The following is a 23,166-nucleotide window of genomic DNA, read 5'->3' on the forward strand; positions in this document are numbered from 1 at the left end:
CTACATTAGTCACAAATGAAGTAAATTGATAGTATAAAGATGACATTTCCCCCCAAATCCTCCTACAAAATCCATGCAGCATCAATATACCAACAGGGTGGCTTTATAACTTGACAACTGATTTTTAAACTTACATGAGTACATAAATCTGTGGATAATTAAGGGAATTTTGAAAAAGGAGACTGAGTAGAGACTTACTATACATGATATCAAAAGATAATAGAAAGCCGTAGTAATAAAATGGTATTATTCTATCATTGGTATAGGATAGAAATAGCAGCATAAATTAATGAGTTGCTTAATAGATAATCTTGGGTAAAGTGACTTACTGTATATTATAAAAAGAAATTTGGATTGTAACTCACATAATTACAAATTTCCAATAGAATAAATATCAAAAAGTGAAAGATTGAACTACAGGCCGAGTAGGAGAACAGGCAGAACAGTGCTTTTGCTACCTGGAGGTGTGAAGGGATTTTTTAAATATAAGATCCTAAAAGCACAAAGCACAGAGAAACACAGATAAATCTGAGCAAATGAAAAGGAAAGACTTCGACACAGCACCACATGGACAGAGTCAACAGCAACAGACAGGGACGAGATATTGCAGCATCTAAAACAAATGAGGGACTAATATTTAGATTCTAGAATATACAAAGACCTTTCTTAAAAAACGGAGATATAATTGACGTGTGAGGAACTTCCTCAACCATAATCTTGCCCCTCAAAAAAATAAATAAGAAAGCCAACTGGAAACCCAATAGAAAAAAAAAAAATGGGCAAAGACTGTGATTAGTCAATTCACAGAGGGAAAAAACTAGATGGCTAAAAATTTGAAGAGACGGGGTGAATCTTACTAGTAATTAGAAAAGTAAAAATAAAACTGAGATATCACTTCACATTTTTGAGTGGGAACCATTAGAAAGTTAGTAAGTTTAACTAAAATATAGAGAAATGGGCATACTCATGTCTTGTTGGGAGAAGTTCAGATAGGTCAGCATAGTGGAAGCAACCTGGAAGTCCTTACGTAACTGTGTACTCCGTCCGACTCAGCAGTCTTCCTAGCTATGTGCCAGAGACACGAACACGTAGGTCTAGTAGGAAACGTGTACCAGGATATTCAGGATAGGATTGTATGTGACAGTGAGAACTGGATGCAATCCGGATGTCTATGCTAAAGTACAGATTAGTGCTTGACTGACTTTTGCTTAGGCAACATGGATCTTGTCAAGGAAGTGATGGTGCCACTGGCTTTTGTAAGTCACTTTATTCACTCTGGAGAAAACGGTATGTACAGATAGGCTACTCTGCACTGTTGTTGACTGGTTTCTGTAAACTGCCAGCCGCTATTCCTTTGCTCTCCCCGTCTCTGTGTTTTCTATCTGTTTAAAATCTCATGCTATTGTTTTACTGAGGGTGGAAGAGAGTGAAATTAGATACGCATATGCAGTCTCCCATCTTCATGTGTAACCTCTTCTTGCTGCTTGTCTTTAGTCCATTCAGGCTGCTATTAACACAACACCGCAGACTCGGTTTGTAAACAGCAGAAATGCATCGCTTACCATTCTGGAGAGTTAATGAAACTGCAGAGATGTATGTTCTAACGTGGATTATTACACTGAAGCCAACTGTCATTATTTTAACATATCTTGGCAAAGATCCTTTGACACAAGGGAAGAAAATTAAATATTAGATTTTCTAATGCAGAGGAAAACACAAACATTCCCTCAAAAGAGGAATTATCTCATATATGCATCCATATCTACATATATCTGAAAAGATACAGAATATGCTAGTATCTACTGCTTCTGGGGATAACTACATGGCTGAAAGGTTTTTAAACTTAGAGTTTACTCTTTGCCCTTTCAAACTTTGCAATGTGTACATATTATTTATTTAAAAAATGAAAAAAACTCCTCTGCTTCAGAGTTTATTGTAGTAGGAAAAGGGCAGGCCGTCTTGCTCTCTACAGCAACTGAAAAAATAGAATACTTAAAAAATATATATGATATGATATATTGCAGTTTTATATATAATACATACCATGTGTGCATGCTAAGCTGCTTCATGTGCAACCCAATGAACTGCAGCCCACCAGGCTCCTCTGTCCAAGGGATTCTCCAGGGAAGAACGCTGGAGTGGGTTGACATGCTCTCCTCCAGGGGATTTTCCTGACCCAGGGATCAAACCTGCATCTCTTACATTTCCTGCATTGGCAGGTGAGTTCTTTACCACTAGAGCCAACTGGAAAGCCCAATACATACAGTATTTTAATATAAATATAATATATAAACTGTATGCAGTTTATGTAGTAAACTGTAAACGTAATACTTTAAAAAGTTATCAGAGGGCTGTGAAGCAAAGAGGACTAGATGAACTAAAATTATACAGAGAAATAGCCTCAGGTAAGCTGAGATTGTTAGTTGTTCTCTTCCCTCTGAGAACTTTCTGAGTCTGGGACCAAAGTGAGAATTAGATATCATCTAGGCAGAGTATTAAGCAGCAAAGACAGCACTTTGCCAACAAAGGTCCGTATAGACAGTCAAAGCTATGTTCTTTCCAGTAGTCATGTACTGATGTGAGAGCTGGACCATAAAGAAGGTAGAGCACCAAAGAATTGATGCTTTTGAACTGTGGTGCTGGAGAAGACTCTTGAGAGTCCCTTGGACTGCAAGGAAATCAAACCAATCAACCCTAAAGAAAATCAACCCTGAATACTCATTAGAAGGATTGATGCTGAAGCTGAAGTTCCAATACTTGGCCACCTGATGTGAAGAGCCAACATATTGGAAAATACCCTGATGCTGAGAAAGATTGAAGTCAGAAGGAGAAAAGGGCGACAGTTTGTCCATGAACTTGGGCAAATTCTGGGAGATGGTGAGGGACAGGGAGGCCTGGTGCGCTGTAGTCCATGGGGCTGCAAATAGTCAGACATGACTTGGTGACTGAACAATAACCACAAAGGCAGAGGAACCCTACTAAAGGAAAGAAAAACTGGTGGAACTTTGGATGGCCATACTGGTTTGTTGATACATAAAACTCAATGGAACATCAAACAAATGACTATTTCTCCCCACACAACATTTGTTGAAAACTGGGTTAGCATGGGAGGCTGAGTGCTGAGATGAAAAGGCAGAGTGAGACCTCCTGCAATGTCTCAGTGCTTGGGAGACAGGGTGCCAGAGAGAGTGGCCTGCAGGAAGTACATATATTTATATCAGATTTTACTCTTGAGATCATTGATATCAGAGTTGGTCTAATCCTGACTAAAACTGTGCCTATCCATCAGTTCAGTTTAGTTCAGTTCAGTTGCTCAGTCATGTCTGACTCTTTGCAGCCCAATGAATCGCAGCATGCCAGGCCTCCCTGTCCATCACCAACTCCCGGAGTTCACCTAAACTCATGTTCATTGAGTCAGTGATGCCATTCAAACATCTCATCCTCTGTCATCCCCTTCCCCTTCTCCTCCTGCCCTCAATCTTTCCCAGCATCATGGTCTTTTCCAATGAGTCAGCTCTTCACATCAGGTGGCCAAAGTATTGGAGTTTCAGCCTCAGCCTCACTCCTTCCAATGAACACCCAGGACTGATCTCCTTTAGAATGGACTGTTTGAATCTCCTTGCAGTCCAAAGGACTCTCAAGAGTCTTCTCCAACACCACAGTTCAAAAGCATCAATTCTTCAGTGCTCAGCTTTCTTCACAGTCCAACTCTCACATCTATCCATGACCACTGGAAAAACCATAGCCTTGACTAGATGGACCTTTGTTGGCAAAGTAATGTCTCTGGGTTTTAATGTGCTGTCTAGGTTGGTCATAACTCTCCTTCCAAGGAGTAAGCGTCTTTTAATTTCATGACTGCAATCACCATCTGCAGTGATTTTGGAGCCCCCCAAAATAAAGTCAGCCACTGTTTCCACATCTATTTGCCATTAAGTGATGGGCCCGGATGCCATGATCTTAGTTTTCTGAATGTTGAGCTTTAAGCCAACTTTTTCACTCTCCTCTTTCACTTTCATCAGAGGCTCTTTTGTTCCTCTTCACTTTCTTCCATAAGGGTGGTGTCATCTGCATATCTGAGGTTATTGATATTTCTCCCTGCAATCTTGATTCCAGCTTGAGCTTTTCCAGCCAAGCATTTCTCATGATGTTTTCTGTATTTAAGTTAAATAAGCAGGGTGACGATATACAGCCTTGATGTACTCCTTTCCCTATTTGGAACCAGTCTGTTGTCCCATGTCCAGTTCTAACTGTTGCTTCCTGATCTGCATATAGGTTTCTCAAGAGGCAGGTCAGGTGGTCTGGTATTCCTATCTCTTTCAGAATTTTCCACAGTTTATTGTGATACACACAGTCAAAGGCTTTGGCATAGCCAATAAAGCAGAAATAGATGTTCTTCTGGAACTCTCCTGCTTTTTCAATGATCCAGGGGATGTACCTATCCATGACCCAGATTAATGCACAATTGGATTAAAGTGATCAACTCTTATCCTCTCTGCCTGACAGAAAAAAATAAAAGGGAAAAAAAACCCTTTGGAAGAAAACATCTACTTCAGTCTCTACAGTTATTTTATTCAATGTCCATCATACAATAAAAATTAGAAGACATGAGAAAAAGTAAAATGTGACCATTAATCAGGAGAAAAAGCAAACTGTAGAAGCAGAAACAAAGGTCAGCCAATTGCTTAAAGTTATAGACAAGAACTTTAAAATAACTATGGTTATTATTTAAAGAAAATACAGAGAAACATGAAAAATAGATGAAAAGATGGAGCATTTCAGTAGATATGTAAGAATCCATATAGAGATGCAAATGGACTTCTAGAACTGAACTCTCTGGATGGCTTTAACATCAAACTGGACACAACAGAAGACAGGATTAGTGAACTCAAAGACAGGTCAATACCAAATATCCAAATTGAAGCACACACATATGCAAATTGAGAAGGCAATGGCACCCTACTCCAGTACTCTTGCCTGGAAAATCCCATGGACGGAGAAGCCTGGTGGACTACAGTCCATGAGGTCTCGAAGAGTCGGACACTACTGAACAACTTCACTTTCACTTTTCACTTTCATGCACTGGAGAAGGAAATGGTAACCCACTCCAGTGTTCTTGCCTGGAGAATCCCAGGGACAGGGGAGCCTGGTGGGCTGCCATCTATGGGGTCGCACAGGGTCAGACACGATTGGTGGGACTTAGCAGCAGTAGCAGCATGTGCAAACCATGGGGAAAAGAGACTATACCAGAAGCATTGCATTTGGTTCCAGTAGGAGAGAAGAAAGATAATGGACAGAAGTGATTTTGAGGAGATAGTGACTGAGAACTTTCCAAAACCGATGAATGACTCTATTTCCAGACTCAAGGAATGCAGCAAACCCCAAGCAGGACAAATACAAAGAAAACCACGTCTTGGTTTTTCTTTAAATTACTAAGTTTCTGAAAAATCAAAGTTCAATTACTAAAAATACAAGTTAAACATAAAAATCATAAAAATAGATAGGGAAAAAAAAGATGTTACTTTTAAAAGAGTACCATATTGAGAGAGTTAATTCTTAGGTAGGTTGATAAGGAGTCTGAATCCCTCAAGGAAGAGAAAAGGACAAGCGTTTTTTTTTATTTGTTTTCCGTTGGTTTGTCTTAGTCACATAAGACTTTTTTCCCTTTAAGCCCAGAGCTAAAGATTACACAACAAAACAACTCATCTTGTTCAAGGGTATGTTTTTCCTTATAAGCTCTGTACTAAAGATTATATGACAAACATGTGTCTCGCTGGAGGACATGTTTCTCCTTCTGAACAAGAACCTTCTGACTAATCTTGCCATATTAAGCTGTATATTGTGGAAGATCTGGTGAGATCTTTCTATTGTTAGTTCTAACCTTGTTAATTTAAGATGTATGTTATGGGAGTGGGTCTGGTAAAAGTATATAAAAGGCCTTGATGAGACTATCAAGGGGGGCACTCTCCGTCCCCCTCCTGATGTCTGTGTCAGAAGCTTTCTCTGCCCTTTTTCACTGTAATAAAACGTCTGCCACACAAAAGCTCTGAGTGATCAGGCCTGGTCCTTGGTCCCAAAGCTAAGTCTTCTTCAGAGATCATGATTGCGATACCATTGTTAGCTATCAATGTGAATGATGCTGGTTTTCCAACAGAAACCATGGAAGACATGTAATAGCATGTTTAAAATGCTGAAAAATAGAAGAGACACTTACCATCCAAGAATTATATGATCAGTGAAAACATCCTTAATATGAAAGCAAAATAAAGACATTTTCAGACAAAACAAAAGCTGTACATTTCCAGCTAAGAGGAGTTTTTTGGATGAAGGAAAATGTCTGCACATAGAAACAGGTATGTATAAGGGAAAACATAACAACCAGCAAGCTGACGCATGGAAATATGAAATAGCATTGCCTGTTTTAAGTGACAGTGATAACCATCATATAACCTATGATGAAGTGAAATATATGACAAAAATAACACAAATGGCAGGAAGGTAAGTAGAGCTGAACTGCTAAGATTCCTGTGTGGCATAAAGTAGTTGTAAATACACTAAGTTAAGTTAAGCTAAAAGAAACCAAGGATGCCTATTGTAATCTCTAGGATAACCACTAAAAGAATACTCCAAAAAGCAATAACTACAAAGTTAATAGAGGAGATAAACTTGAATAACAAAACATACAATCAACATAAGCGAAGACAGGAAAGAATAATAAGGAAATAAGTAATATATGGAGCAAGTGGAAAACAAAAAGATAAACTTAACTGTATGAGTAACCGCAATAAATGTAGATAGACTGTATACCCCAATTAGCAAACAAAAGTTGTCAGACTGGATCAATAAACAAACCTAAGACTCAACTATGTGCTCTTTACAATACACAAAATAAACCTCAGGTATTAAGACACAGATTGGTTGAAAATAAAAGGACAGAAAATGATACACCACGAAGACATTAACCGAAAGAAGACTGGTGTGCCAATATCATCTAAAACTGGGAAAAATACCCGTATATCCATTATTCAGTCAGTTCAGTCGCTCAGTTGTGTCCGACTCTTTGCGACCCCATGAATCGCAGCACGCCAGGCCTCCCTGTCCATCACCAACACCCGGAGTTCACTCAGACTCATGTCCATCGAGTCAGTGATGCCATCCAGCCATCTCATCCTCTCTCGTCCCCTTCTCCTCCTGCCCCCAATCCCTCCCAGCATCAGAGTCTTTTACAATGAGTCAACTCTTCGCATGAGGTGGCCAAAGTATTGGAGTTTCAGCTTTAGCATCATTCCTTCCAAAGAAATCCCAGGACTGATCTCCTTTAGGATGGACTGGTTGGATCTCCTTGCAGTCCAAGGGACTCTCAGGAGTCTTCTCCAACACCACAGTTCAAAAGCATCAATTCTTCCGCGCTCAGCCTTCTTCACAGTCCAACTCTCATATCCATACATGACCACTGGAAAAACCATAGCCTTGACTAGACATTAGGAGACTGGATTTTTAAAATGTGATATATAATGGAATACTCATAGCAATAAAATAACTATATACTGATATCCTCAACAATATGATTGTTTTTAATAATCATTATGTGAGTGAGAGATGCTATACACAAAAGAGAACTTACCCTGTGCTTTCATGTATATGAAATTTCAAGAACTGTGATAAATATCAGAACAGTGTCTCCCTCTGGTGGGGAGTACAGATTGAAAAGGAGCAGGAGAGAACCACGTAGAATGCTGGAAATATTCTATATCTTAACTTGAGTGGTGATTGCACAGTTGTATGAATATATACAAACTCACCAAGCCGTAAGTTTACTATTAGTTTAGTGCACCTTAAATCTCAATAAGAAGGAAAAATGAACAAAATGAAATTCCTTAAAAATTACAAATTCATATTTCTCTTCACTTAGCAATTCTTCCATGAATTTATTCTCTGGATATAGCTGCACATTTTCAAAGTGATACTTGTACAGGTTATTCAAGTAGCATAATAGTAACAGATTGGAAATAACCTAGACATTCATTCATAGAGTACTCATTCATAGAGTATTGGTGAAATAAATTATAAACATCTACATGGTCGAATACTATGCAGCTACAAAAAGGAATGAAGAAGATTATTTAATAAGGCAGGTATAGAAAAAAATATGTATAGTATAGTATCATTTGTATAGGACTTCCCTGGTGGCTCAGACGGTAAAGCGTCTGTCTACAATGTGGGAGACCCGGGTTTGATCCCTGGGTCGGGAAGATCCCCTGGGGAAGGAAATGGCAATCCACTCCAGTACTATTGCCTGGAAAATCCCATGGACAGAGGAGCCTGGTAGGCTACAGTCCATGGGGTCACAGAGAGTCAGACTTCACTTCATCATTTGTATAAAAGGGGAGTATAGACATCAGGTAAACAGACATGTTTAGGCTGTTCGTGGTTGGTTCTCATTATCCCTCACTTCTTATCATGGCACCTGACTCCTCATGTGGGAAACCACAAAATCTTCACTGTGTGCATCCATGACCCTCTAAGGCACTCTGTGGGAAAGTCTGAACATGTAGCAGCCTCTCTGCAAGAGTGGGATGTTTGAAACAATTCTATCAGATACTGGTATAGGATCTACTATAAATTTTTCTTAATAGGCAGACTTTATTCAAGCCATTTGAGAGGTTGATTAATCTTAGTATGTATATGAATGACTTAAGATTTATCTTTTATCTGCAACAGAAATAGAATGATTCATCATTGTTTAATTTCTCTAAAATTCTAATACAATGCAATATTTGTCCTTTTTGTTTGTTTTCATAACATATTTTATACAGACCCAAAGGGCTGAATCAAATGGGAACTGCATATGTTTGTAGATTATTTTAGCTTGACTCTAACTGGAATGAAATATCTTGTCTGGCACTATATAATCAGTCAATCCAGGATGACAAGTCTACAGAATGGGACATTAAAATAGCCCAGAATGAAAGGTAATATGTTATGCAAGTTGGTCATCAATTTTTAAAGTGTACAAGCATAGTTTCTGAGCTGCTGGGATAAGAATATTTGAACACACACACAAGACTCTATTCTTCTACACAGTGAGTACTTCTGACAGAGACGTGTGGTTTGTTCCCCCAACACTGACCAGTTCTCTGACACCAGCTGGGTGTCCTAAATTCAATTGAATTCTGACACTCTCAACCTAGGGTTAGCCCAGACAGGTTAAGTGTTCAGTCCCACAAGATTGCGATCTTCCGTTCATATACCTATTGCAAATCCAGGTATGGATCTGATCAACCAGTTATGAATTAAAAGTTCTCAAAACTCCTTTCTCAAGTTTGAGAACTTGCTAGAATTACTCATTGAATTCAGGGAAACAGGTTGCTTACTGGATTATGGATTTATTATTAAAGGATGCAACTCAGAAGCAGCCAGGTGGAAGAAGTACATACGGCAAGATATGCAGGAATGGGCTTGCAGTTTGACACTCGCTCCAGACACGCCACCTTCCTAGCACCCTCCATGTGTTCACCAACTTGAAAGGCTTTCTGAACTTCTCTAGTTAAGCTCATCTAATAAGCTTGACTGTAGCTTGATTTTTTTGATTTGAGGTATAGTTGATTTGCAATGTTGAATTGGTTCCTGGTATATAGCAAAGTAATTGAGGTATACATTTATATATGTACATATTCTTTCTCATACTCTTTTCCATTATGATTTATTACAGGACATTGAGAATGGTTCCCTGTGTATTATGTCATATGTTGTAGTTTGTATCTGCTAATCCGAAACTCCTGATTTACCCCTTCTCCACTCCCTTTCCCCTCTGGTAGCCAATGAGTTTGTTCTCTGTGTCTGTGCATCTATTTCTGTTTCAGAAATAGGTTCATTTGTGCCATATTTTAGGTTCCATACATAAAAGATGTGCTGCACGCTAAGTCGCTTCAGCAGTGTCCGACTCTTTGCGACCCTCTGGACTGCAGCCTGCCAGGGTCCTCTGTGCATGTGGTTCTCCAGGCAACAACACTGGAGTGGACTGCCATATCTTTCTCCAGGGAATCTCCCTGACCCGGGGATAGAATCCACATCTCTTAAGTCTCCTGCATTGGCAGACGTGTTCCTTACCACTAGCGCCACCCCAAAAGTGTTAGTTGCTCAGTCTGGTAAGATACATCATGTGGTATTTATCTGTCTCTTTCTAACTTACTTCCCTTGGCATGATAATCTCCAATCATCCATGTTGCTGTCAATGGTATTAGTTTCTTCTTTTTAATGGCTGATTGTATTCTACTATGAGTATATACCGCATCTTCCAAACTCATTCAGCTGTCGATGGAGGTTTAGGTTGCTTCCATGTATTGGCTATTGTAAACAGATGGGCACGCTTGATTATCAACTCAGTTTCCAATCCTCTCCAAAAGATGCCAGTGGGGAAATGGTAGGGGGGCTGAAATGTCCAGGCTTCTTTTAATCACTGTTCTTTCTAATGACCAGGCCCCATCCTGAAGCTATCCAGGAGCCCACCAAAAGTTGCCTCAACAGAACATAAGATGCTCCTATTATCCAGGAAATTCCAAGGGATTTAGGAGTTCTGTGACAGGAACCAGGTCAAAGGCCAAATACAAGAACAAAAGATGCTCCCAGGAAATTAGAAAGGTTTTTAGGCGCTTTGGCCAGTATCCTGGAATGAAGACCAAAATATGTATTTCTTATTATAACACAATATTTCAGAAACTATATGGAGTCTCTCAGACACTTAGTGTAAGGAGACTGGGAATCTTTATTTTACAAGTCTTAGCACTAGTTATTAAGCCAGACAGACACCAGCCCAGCCTCTTCTCCCACTTCTGGAGGAAGGGAGGAGAAGGGGTCTACAAGCCACAGTTCTCAAGAGGAACAGGGCAAAGTCTAACACCCAGCTGCTAGGTTGATCAGCACCTGAGGGAGGGCTGTGAAGGTTAAAGATGACCTTCAAGTAATTTCAAAATGCCACCCACATTGAGAATCACTGATTCATGCTTTTGGGGGGAGTGGGGCACACCTCCTGGCCTGCAGAAGCTTAGTTTGCTGAGCAGGGAACAAACCCAGGCCTGGCAGTGAAAGTCCTGAGTACCAGCCCCTGGGCCTCCAGGGAGTTCCCTGATTTGTATTTAAAAAAATTAATTTTTGCACTGAAACACACACAATATTTTAGATATCTTCTAAATCTTGAAAGGTTAGATTAGCACAGGCACAGCATTAATAATTATGAAAATTTCCCCCATTTTGAAATAGTTAAAATTAGAGTTCTAGGAAATCCAGTAATTTTACCATTTTTGGTCTTTCCACTGGTGGCTGTCACCAGCTGCTTCATAGGGAAGTCCAGAACCACTCAATATACTTACCCAGCTTGCAAAATCAGGCATGTTATTCATTTGTATTTCTTGTAAAATAAGAATGTATTTCTGTATAATAACTGGTTAATTTTACTTGTAAGCCAACAAATAAAATGAATAAACAAACGTGATGTGGTAACAAATTAATTAAATGTTTGGGAAATCAAATCCTAATCTCTGTGACAGATGATAATAATCTCTACTATGCTAATAAGGAAGGAGACAGAGTATTTCATCAAGGTTGGTTATCTCCTTCAACTGCCTGGTTCTACCCTGTGTACAACTAGCTAAAGACTCTGATGCTCTGGTCTTTCCCTCTACACTCTGGTCCCATTAGTTCCCAGGTACCACCAGCAGCCAGTCCCCTACCTGTGGGAGAGTAAGACACCAGCATAGGAGTGGGATTTGGTGGAAATGCCAGAAACACTGTTGGCTCTCCATCTCTCCCCCACCCAAACCCATTTCACGCTGCAGCATTGAAGCAGATGGCCATAGGCTGAAGAGGTTGCCCTGCAGTAGCCTGGGAGGATCAGAGATTAGGTTTGGCCAAGTGGCAGGAAAATTCAACAGGATGCTCCGGCGAGAGGCATGCCCTACCTCCTGCCTGCAAAGAACAGATTGGGAAGAAACAGTCGACTTCTGCCCAACTGGGAAAGGGAAGAAAAGCAATCAATGGGCATAGGGGCCAGCCGGCCACCTGAAGGGAGGTACAGCAGAGGTGTTCTACAGTTCTTTGGCTGCTTGGCTAAGGCCCAGAACACTGGAAATGTTGATGGCACAGTATCAGGAGCTTAGTAGTAATAAAGAAGAGAAATGGATAACAAAAGCAAGACAAAAAAGCTGGGAAGTTTGAGAAAGAAGTCTTAATAACTAACGCACAAGTATATACCAGGAAACCCAACTTAACCTCTTATACCAGGATCAGGTACAAAATTATGGGGCCCAGAGCAAAATGAAAATGTGAAAAATGCTGTTTGAGGTAGTGAAGCGTAACACCTTTTCCTTTTTGGCTGTGGTCTCTCTCGTGACTTGTTATGGTGTTTTTTACTTGCTATTTAACATCTATGTGAAGAAAAATTAAGAATTTAAAGAGCATAAATATTATTTATTAACTTTATATCATGCAATGGCAGTTTTATATGCTGACCAAGTTCTCACTGTTGTCCATTCCTTATCTTCTTTATCTTGACCTAACTTCAATCAGGTTTCTCTACTGCCAACAGGCCCTTAAACTTTGGACTGCCCCTGATGAGCATACAGAGTATGTTCCTTCACCAACTTAACCTGAGAATCAGCGTAGACAGGGAGACACATTTCCTGGGAAACTGCTCTGATCCTGCCATCTATTTATATTCCCTTGATTCCTCAACTTCCCCTTAAAAGTTTCTGCTAAGCTCTGCTTACTCCTCCCTCTGAAAGCAACACTCTTTTTTTCTATTCAATTTTGAGATGCTTGTAGATTTCTGAGATTGGAACATTCTCCCTTTTCTCTTTGAAAAGTCTTTGCTTATCTAAGTCTGGATTTGTTTTTATTTGACAATACAAATATAAAATCCATATGCATAGGAATTCAGCATCATTCATATGCTGATCACTGAGACCCCCACTCCATATTTGATAGCTTCTATGGGCACATAAACTTTTGTCTCTACTGGAATAGTGGAAATGCTGCACAAAACGAACTCAGCTGTATTTGTTTTCTTTCTTGATACACACACGTGTGTATGCTCAGTCACTTCAGTCATGTCTTTCTCTCTGCGACCCTATGACTATAGCCCCCGCAGGCTCCTCTGTCCATGGGATTCACCAGGCAGGAATACTAGAGTGGGTTGCCATTTCCTTTTCCATGGGATCTTCCTGACCCAGTGATTGAATCCATGCCTCTTAAGTCTCCTGTATTGGCAGGTTGGTTCTTTGCCACTAGTGGCACCTGAGAAGTCCTGCTACAAACTACCAACATTTTCTTTGGCTTGCTGATAAGTAAGGACTGAAAGGAAAAGGAACTATGAGTTGTTCTTTTTTTTTTTTTTTCTGTCATTGTTTTCAGCATAGTTCAGTCAGTTCAGTTGCTCAGTCGTGTCCGACTCTTTGCGACCCCATGAAGCGCAGCATGCCAGGCCTCCCTGTCCATCACCAACGCCCAGAGTCCATCCAGACCCATGTCCGTTGAGTTGGTGATGCCATCCAACCATCTCATCCTCTGTCATCCCCTTCTCCTCCTGCCCTCAATCTTTCCCAGCATCAGGGTCTTTTCAAATGAGTCAGCTCTCCGCATCAGGTGGCCAAAATATTGGAGTTTTAGCTTCAACATCAGTCCTTCCAATGAACACCCAGGACTGATTCCCTTTAGGGTGGACTGGTTGGATCTCCTTCCAGTCCAAGGGACTCTTAAGAGTCTTCTCCAACACCACAGTTCTTCTGCGCTCAGCTTTCTTTATAGTCCAACTCTCACATCCATACATGACTACCATCAACTTTTGTTGACAAAGTAATGTCTTTGCTTTTTAATATGCTGTCTAGGTTGGTCATAACTTTCCTTCCAAGGAGTAAGTGTCTTTTAATTTCATGGCTGCAATCACCATCTGCAGTGATTTTCGAGCCCCCCAAAATAAAGTCAGCCACTGTTTCACTGTTTTCCTATCTATTTGTCATGAAGTGATGGGACCAGATGCCATGATCTTAGTTTTCTGAATGTTGAGCTTTGAGCGAAGTGATATCAGAAAAGATATGATAGGATTCACTGGTCATTTGTTTTTCTTACTATGTTGCTGCCTTTTTGCATTTGAAGCAAGTTCTGCTTTGAAGGGCAAGTGTGGCCTCTGGACCAAGCAGGTCAGCTTATTCAGTCATAGAAGCATTGTGCCTACGTTATGTTACTCATCTTAGGTCTTCGAACTCCCACTGCATAGCGGGTCCATCCAGAATTCTGTGTTCATCAAGCAAAGTAAATGCTATTAACATATACAGATGGGTGACAAGGCAGGTGATAAGAATGTTGCTGATATCAGCTCATTGAGCAGGCTCCACTGTTCCATTGGACTCCAGTTATAAAACACCCACTCAAAGATAGAATTATTTAAAATTTCAGGAACATTTTTCAGGATCCCTAAAAGTTCCTAATATTTGTTCGAGTGATTCCCAAGATTGTTTTCTAAAAGGTGCTGTCTGTCCTAGTATCCTTTGCTGGTTCTCTGTGGTTAGGATTCAGCATTTTCACTGACTGGGCCTGTCAGGGAAGCTAGTTTTCTTTCTGACCACTCGCATTCCACTGTTGCCATGGCTGCTACAGCTTCCGCAGCTGAGTCTTTAGGAGGCTTGCTTGCCCACACCCCAAGTCATCCTGTCCTGGGGTGTATACTTCTGAAGGGGACAAGGCGACAGTGAAGAGTGAAAAATCCCTCTCTGCAGATACAGACTCCCTTTACATGGGCCTCACCCCACTGGGAATTACTAATTTCTGTGGCTTCTTGTCCCCCACCCTCAGTGCACAATATAAGTAATTTCTACATAAAACAAGTGAGTTATTTCAAATGACTTACAACTGTGTTAAGGGTTGATTGACATAGACACCATTTTAGTAACAAATGTAATTTTGCCTCTAGTTCATTAAAATCCTAAGAGCAGTTCCAATCAGAGATGTAGCGATCCCAGGTCATTTTACCAGATCCACTGGTGGCAGTAGCTGGGTGTTCCAAATTGCCCCACTAGGAAGTTGAAGCCATCTATTACGCTTCTGTATGTATTTTAGGACTAGAAAACCACACTGTACCCATTGGGTCTTTTGTAAAAAGAACGCATTTCTATATGGTAATTGGCTAGTTAACTTAACCTGTAAGACAGGAATTATAATAAAAAAGAACAAAGATGATCTATTAAACTGGCAAGTTGCATAACAGCAGTCCTTACCTCACAAGAGACGTTGTCCACAATTGTCAAAGTTGACTTCAGAATCACCTGAAAGAAGTTTGAGAGGCTTGAAGATTTCACATGCCACTCGATAATCTGAAAATCCTGGAGTTCAGCATTGGCAAGCAAAAATCAAGAGCCATGTGGTCACTTGCAGACCCCAAACATTGTGTGCAAGCAAGCCTTGGCTATTAAAGAGGTGGTGGAAGCCTCAACAGCAATAAAATATTGGTGGCCAGAAAGGAAATCCAGCTTCCACTAAAGGGGAATTGAACCCAGGCTTTGATGGTGAAAGCCCCAGGTCCTAGCCACTAGACTATCAGAGATCTTGGTCAAGAGGCTGAAGGCAGCACTTTGTGGGGAAAGATCTTACAAATGATTCAGACACATATTAGAAAACTTTCAAGGATGTCTGAAGAATGCTTTGAAGTGGTATGTGTGGTGGTACTGCAGTGACCACCATCTGGGTCAAAGGATGGAAGGGAACTTTAGTGGCAGAAAAGCAGGAAGAAAGATTGTGATCAGTCAAGCCAAACAAGAAAAGGATAATTTTTCTTACAACACTTTTATCACTGACATTCTGACCACAGAGGTTTCTCTCTCTTTATTTCTTCTTTCCTTCCCTCCCTTTCTTCCTCCCTTACATTCCTAAAATCTGTATGTCTCTCTTGCTTCTGTAGTTTCCCCATGTTTGACTGAGGAAAACATGTCCTTTTTCCCGTACTCTCCCCCTACAAGGATGATAATCCTGGTCTTCTCCAAATTTCAGTTGGTTCGGTTCAGTTGCTCAGTCATGTTCAACTCTTTGTGACCCCATGGACTGCAGTACGCCAGGCTTCCCTGTCCATCACCAATTCCCGGAGCTTACTCAAATTCACGTCCATCAAGTTGGTAATGCCATCCAACCGTCTTATCCTCTGTCATCCCCTTCTCTTCCTGCCTTCAATCTTTCCCAGCATCAGGGTTTTTTCCAATGAGTCAGTTCTTCATGTAAGGGGGCCAAAGTACTGGAGTTTCAACTTTAGCATCAATCCTTCTAATGAATATTCAAGACTGATTTTCTTTAGGATTGACTGGTTGGATCTCTTGGCAGTCCAAGGGACTCTCAAGAATCTACAGCACAGTTCAAAAGCATCAGTTCTTTGGTGCTCAACTTTCTTTATACTCTAACTCTCACATCCACACATGACTACTGGAAAAACCATAGTTTTGACTAGACGGACCTTTGTTGGTAAAGTAATGTCTCTGCTTTTTAATATGCTGTCTAGTTCGGTCACAGCTTTTCTTCCAAGGAGCGAGCGTCTTTTAATTTTATGGCTGCAGTCACCATCTGCAGTGATTTTGGAGCCCCCCCAAAAAAGTCTGTCACTGTTTCCATTGTTTCCCCATTTATTTCCCATGAAGTGATGGGACCAGATGCCATGATCTTAGTTTTCTGAATATTGAGTTTTAAGTCAACTTTTTCTCTCTCCTCTTTCACTTTCCTAAAGAAACTCTTTAGTTCCTCTTTGCTTTCTGCTATAAGGGTGCTGTCATCTGCATATCTGAGGTTATTGATATTTCTCCTGGCAATCTTGATTCCAGCTTGTGCTTCAACCAGCCCAGCATTTCACATGGTGTGTTCTGCATATAACTTAAAGAAGCAGGGTGACAATATACAGCCTTGACATACTCCTTTCCCGATTTGGAACCAGTCTGTTGTTCCATGTCCAGTTCTAACTGTTGCTTCCTGACCTGCATACAGATTTCTCAGGAGGCAGGTCAGGGGGACTGGTATTCCCATCTCTTGAAAAACTTTCCACAGTTTCTTGTGATCCACACAGTCAAAGGCTTTGGCATAGTCAGTAAAACAAAAGTAGATGTTTTTCTGGAACTCTCCTGCTTTTTCAGTGATCCAGCAGATGTTTGATCTCTGGTTCCTCTGCCTTTTCTAAACCCAGCTTGAACATCTGGAAGTTTACGGTTCAAGTACTGTTGAAGCCTGGCTTGAAGAATGTTGAGCACTACTTTGCTAGCATGTGAGATGAGTGCAATTGTGCGGTAGTTTGAACATTCTTTGGCATTGCCTTTCTTGGGGACTGGAATGAAAATTGGCCGTTTCCAGTCCTGTGGCCACTGCTGAGTTTTCCAAATTTGCTGGCATATTGAGTGTAGCACTTTCAAGGCATCGTCTTTTAGGACTTCAAATAGCTCAAGTGGAATTCCATCTCTTCCACTAGTTTTGTTTGTAGTAATGTTTCCTAAGGCCCACTTGACTTCACATTCCAGGATGTCTGGCTCTAGGTGAGTGATTACACCATTGTGGTTATCTGGGTCCTGAAGATCTTTTTTGTACAGTTCTTCTGTGTATTCTTGCTACCTCTTCTTAATATCTTCTGCTTCTGTTAGGTCCATACCATTTCTGTCCTTTATCGAGCCCATCTTTGCATGAAATGTTCCCTTGGTATGTCTAATTTTCTTGAAGAGATCTCTAGTCTTCCCCATTCTATTGTTTTCCTCTATTTCTTTGCATTGATCACTGAGGAAGGCTTTCTTATTTCTCCTTGCTCTTCTATGGAACTCTGCATTCAAATGGGTATATTTTTCCTTTTCTTCTTTGCCTTTAGCTTCTCTTCTTTTCTCAGCTATTTGTAAGGCCTCCTCAGACAACCATTTTGCCTTTTTGCATTTATTTTTCTTGGGGATGGTCTTGATCACTGCCCCCTGTACCATGTCAGGAACTTCTGTCCATAGTTCGTCAGGCACTCTGTCTATCAGATCTAATCCCTTGAATCTATTTGTCACTTCCACTATATAAGCAATCATAACAGATTTGACTTAGGTCATACCTGAATGGTCTAGTGGTTTTTCCTACTTTCAATTTAAGTCTGAGTTTGCCAAATTTACCCTTCCCCAATGCAGAGGGTCAATGGGACATGCTCTCTTCTGGTTACACCCTCCCCTAGGCCTGGGAACAACCTGCACAAATGCCTGAGTTCTGATTAGGCCTCTTTTCCCATCAGGGCTGCTGAGGTGGACTAGGCCTCCAGTGTGTGCAGGCAGAGATGCACAGATGGCCAAAGGAAGGCTGTTTGCAGGGGTTTGAGAAGAGCTTGGACATGGAAGTGATGTTTACCCTTTCAGTGCAGAAAGGAGCTAGAGTGGATAGAGTCCTCCCTGTATCACCATGCTCAGGCACAGAACTATGAGGAGTTCCATAATTCTAAATGCAACACTGGCCTCATAGATCCTTAGGAGAGTACTTTTGTCAAAGTAGGAAGAAAGATCTTATTTTATTTCACAGTTTACTAGCTTAATTTATAAGTTTAAAACATTTAGGTGTAAGTATGTGGGCCTCCATCTGTACTCATTCACACAGCTGCAGATATTAGGGCATGCTGAAGTCTGCGACTTTCCAGGCTCACCCATGTATCAGGCTGTCAGTTCCTCGCCCAACCCCTTGGATCTAAGGTCCTTCTTTCCCAAACTGAGTCACCTTTCTCCACTCTTCCAACCAGGAACATTTTCCCAGGTTCTACTCCAAGTAAATTACAGCACCCTTGGAAATAAGTTCAGAACCTTTCCTACTCACCATATCCATTAGGGATCAAGTCCTTTCTCTTTTATCCCTTTGGCTTCCCCTCCAGTGAGAACACTGCCAAGTTCTTCGGTGAGTATTTTCACCTCAGTAGCTCAAGTAGTTGCCATGTAGTTTGAAGGTACAGGGCTAACAAATATACATTTTCCTCTTAAAATTGTATTCAGGATCCTGTTTCCAATTTTTAGAAAGGTCCCTTTAACTTGAGGAACACTCAGTATTCCTACTATAAGTTAATCAGAGGAGAGAGAAAAGGGGGCCTGTAAAGCTTCTTGGATGCTGGACTGGATGGATGGCGCATTAGTCAGGTTCTCCTAGAAACAGAACCATGAGGAGATCTGTTGTTGTTGTTGAGTCGCTGAAGTTGTATCCTACTCTTTGCGACCCCATGGACTGCAGCATGCCAGGTCTCCCTGTCCCTCATCATCTCCCAGAGTTTGTCCAAGTTCATGTCCATTGAATTGGTGATACCTTTCAAACATCTCATCCTCTGCTGCCCTCTTCTCCTTTTGCCTTCAATCTTTCCCAGCATCAGGATCTTTTCCAGTAAGTCAGTTGTTCACATCAGGTGACCAAAGTATTGGAGACTCGTACCTATCTATACATTTGTATCTAGAGAGACAGAAGGAGATTATAAAGAATTGACTCATATGATTATGGATCCACAGCATGAGTTGGCAAGCAAGACACTGAGAGCTGATGGTTTGGTTCCAGTTGGAGTTTGAAGGCTTGAGAACCAGGAGAGCTAGTTCAAGGCCAACAGGCTCTAGCCGGGGAAAAGCTGATGTTCCAGTCCAAATCTGAAGGCAGGAAAATCACAATTCCCAGTTTGACAGCAGTTAGGCAGGATGAGTTCTTTCTTCCTAGAGGGATGGCAATCTTTTTGTTCTATCTGGTCATCCAACAGATTGGATGAGGCCCATCCACAACAGGGAGAGAAGTCTGCTTTACTCAGTCTTCTGATTTAAATGTTAATCCCATGCAAAAACAGCCTCACAGAAAGACTTAAGGTCTGACCAAATATCTGGGTACCCCATGGCCCAGTCAAGTTGACACATAAAATTAACCATCACAGATGGTGACACCATTATACTAAGCACACTGAAGAAAAAGAATTCCCTTGGTTGGGCTATAGTTTAGGATAACTGCTTTTTCAGAGCATTTTTGCTTCTGCCCTTTCTGGATGTAGTGCAAACATGCTTTCATCTGCTTACATAAGAGGAATGAATTAAAAAAGAAAAAGTCCCTTCTGGCAGAGAAACATCAGGGCTGAGTAATATTAATGGTAGGCTAAACATATCAATATACTGATTTACAGTTAAACCTACTGACAATTGGACTTCAGAGACCACACTGAATTTTGTTTGTTTTTAAGTGAAATTCACATAACATAAAATCAACCATTTTTAAGTGAACAATTCATTGGCATTTAATGCATTCTGAAAGTTAGGTAACCACCACCTCCGTCTAGTCTGAAACATTTTTATCATCCCCAAATAAAACCCCATATCCATTAAGCAATTATTCCCCAATATACTCTCCTTCCAGTCCTTGGAAACCATCAATTTACTTTCTATTCCTTTGCAGTTATCTATTTTAGATATTTCATATACGTGGAACCACACATTATGTGACATTTTGTGTCTGGCTTCTTTCACTTCTTTTGGGAGTTCATTCATATTGTAGTATGTATCAGTACTTCATTCTATTTTATGACTGAATAAAATGCCATCATATGTATCTACCACATTTTGTTTATATATTCATCCACTGATGGATATTTGGGTTGTTGTCACTCTTTGGCTGCTGTGAATAGTTCTGCTATGAACATTCCTATACAAATATTTGTTTGAATATCTTTTTTTACTCAATTAATTCCATCCCTTCTTTACCTTTCCACAGTTTCCTGTCATGTCATTTCTCTACAAATTTATTTTCTTTTGTTAAGACATTATAGTGGTCCAAGTTGTAACCACTCCTTTGAATTAACCATCATGAGGTTTCCTCCTGTGTGATGTGCGCTACATGCATTCACAAACTGTCTTCCTCTTGGCAGTCTTCTATTGGAGTAATTTTATAGTGCGCCAGCTGAAAACCCTAAGAGGGTACATTCCCTGCCTGTCACAAAATATTAGAAAACAGAGGTGAACCAAAATGCTCCATTTTTGACTTGAGACAGTTTCCACTCAGCAATATTTTTCAGAGAAAGAAAGAGACTCCACACGAAGATCAAACCCAGGCACGGTCAGAAAAACATGGTCCCAGGGGAAAGAGAAAACTAAGGCTGCACCTACAGGATTCTTTATTAAGACAAAAGGAAAACTGAAACAAGGCCTCATAGACTCTTTCAGACAGAAAGAACACACTCCGTCTTAAGGGCATGCCTCAAAGACTGCCTTAATGAGGCTTTTTAAAGAATATTAAGGGCCTTGGCCTCCACTGGCCTCACTATGAGCCCAAAGTAAAAAAAGGGCTTATCTCAAAGAGATTTGTGAGTGTGATTTTTGTCCAATAAGTGAAATATATATTGGCATAGAAGAAACTCTTCAAGTATTTAAAGGGAGTACATCAGCTTGAACTGAAAGGGATAAAGACAAAATTAAAAGAAGCCTTTGGATCTCCAATTTTTGATGAGCAGAAAGCAGGCTAGCGGGAAAAAAAAGGATCAGCTGCAAATGCTATTCTTATGGAAGAGTAAGGATAACTCAGTGGATGATTCTGAGAGGCAGAGAATCATTCCCAGTGAGCAGCAGTGTGCCTTACAGAACTGGCAGCATGTGTCAGGCTGGATGTTAAAAGTACTGTGAACCAGTGATTGCTCTGTGCCTCCAATTTCCCCCTTTTGAATGGGAATGGACATTAAACCAAGACCTTCCCAACACTGTATGTGAAGTTACCATGGTGGCAAAAGAAGGGTGTTTTGTGGCTAAATGGTAGTAGAGAGCTGCAGCTATTTTGTGTGATAGCAGCCCCCACTTGTAACAGCCTACTGGCTGTGAGATTCTGTAGGAAAGCCACTCTCAAAGGATTTCCTTCTGGGAAAAAAAAGGACAGGAATGTTTGTTTCACTGCAGATAACTCCAGTCTGATTAGGATGTGGAAAACTAAGAAATGTCTCTTACTAGAAAATTGATTCATAGCATTCTGGATTAGAATGATGTCTAAAAGTAAGGTGGAGAAAAAGGAAGACTGCGACGTCAGTTGCTGCTGCTGCTAAGTCACTTCAGTCGTGTCTGACTCTGTGCGACCCCATAGATGGCAGCCCACCAGGCTCCCCCGTCCCTGGGATTCTCCAGGCAAGAACACTGGAGTGGATTGCCATTTCCTTCTCCAATGCATGAAAGTTAAAAGTGAAAGTGAAGTCGTGTCCAACCCTCTGCGACCCCATGGACTGCAGCCTTCCAGGCTCCTCCATCCATGGGATTTTCCAGGCAAGAGTACTGGAGTGGGTTGCCATTGCCTTCTCCTGACTCAAAATTGTAAAGGCCTTGTGGGGAGGGAAAAATGGATAAATGGATCAGTTTGGTGAGGTGTGAAAACTAAACTTCCAGTGCGGAGCATCTACTAGTGTATACAGAAGCAGAAATATATTATCCTACAAATGAAGCTTAAATGTTAGAAAGTGATGTTGCCTCAAAATATTCACTTGATAAACATCCATGAGCAGGAGTGAACCTACAACCCCTCACTAAAGAGCCAAACACATCAACGGGTTATAAAATAGAAACCGAGGAGGCAAGCTCATTACTGCAGATTTTATGCAGAGATCTTTTCACAAACACTACATTGCTCCAAGACACCTGTTTCCTAGATTTCAAATTGCAAGTATGTCTCACCCAGGTGATTGTAATAATTTAAGTAAAAAAGTTAACCCAGAATACACTAGTCGCCCTACTTTCTGATCTCGGAGCAACCCTGGGCTACAAGGGCGCTAGGGTCGTGCCGGGGAGATGAGTGGTTTAAGGAGAGGAAAAATAAACCATTCCCTGCCTGGGAATCGACCCCAGACCGAGGCGAAGATACCGCCGAATCCTAACCACAGACCACCAGAGAGCGTGGGGGTTCGGCCCTCGCCTCCTCCCGCTGAACCCAGCGCCTCCATGCTACACGCCCCTTGCCACCTTGCTGCCCACATCCAGCCTTTGCAAGTCCAGCCGCCCGACCATCCTGCAGTCCGTCTGCTCTGGCGTGCCGTCTTGCTTTCAGCACTTTCAAAACACTGCGCGCGCCAGCGGCTTCTAGCACGCACCCCAAAAGCCGCGGGCTCCCTGCTCCCAGCTCTCTCTCCCCCGAATGCCCCATGACGGGAGGAACTCAGCAAAATGT

General features: G+C 41.2%; 1 long non-coding RNA gene across 1 annotated transcript; it reads left to right on the forward strand.

Annotated features, from left to right (window-relative positions):
• The first annotated feature begins 1,077 nt into the window (after positions 1-1,077).
• Positions 1,078-11,483, forward strand: LOC138417309 (uncharacterized). The gene is made up of 4 exons (XR_011248068.1): positions 1,078-1,287; positions 6,152-6,350; positions 9,889-10,145; positions 10,477-11,483. It is a non-coding gene; the product is annotated as an uncharacterized lncRNA (long non-coding RNA).
• The last annotated feature ends 11,683 nt before the right edge of the window (positions 11,484-23,166 follow it).

This window comes from Ovis canadensis, chromosome 1, assembly GCF_042477335.2.
Source record: "Ovis canadensis isolate MfBH-ARS-UI-01 breed Bighorn chromosome 1, ARS-UI_OviCan_v2, whole genome shotgun sequence".
Lineage (NCBI taxonomy): Eukaryota > Metazoa > Chordata > Mammalia > Artiodactyla > Bovidae > Ovis > Ovis canadensis.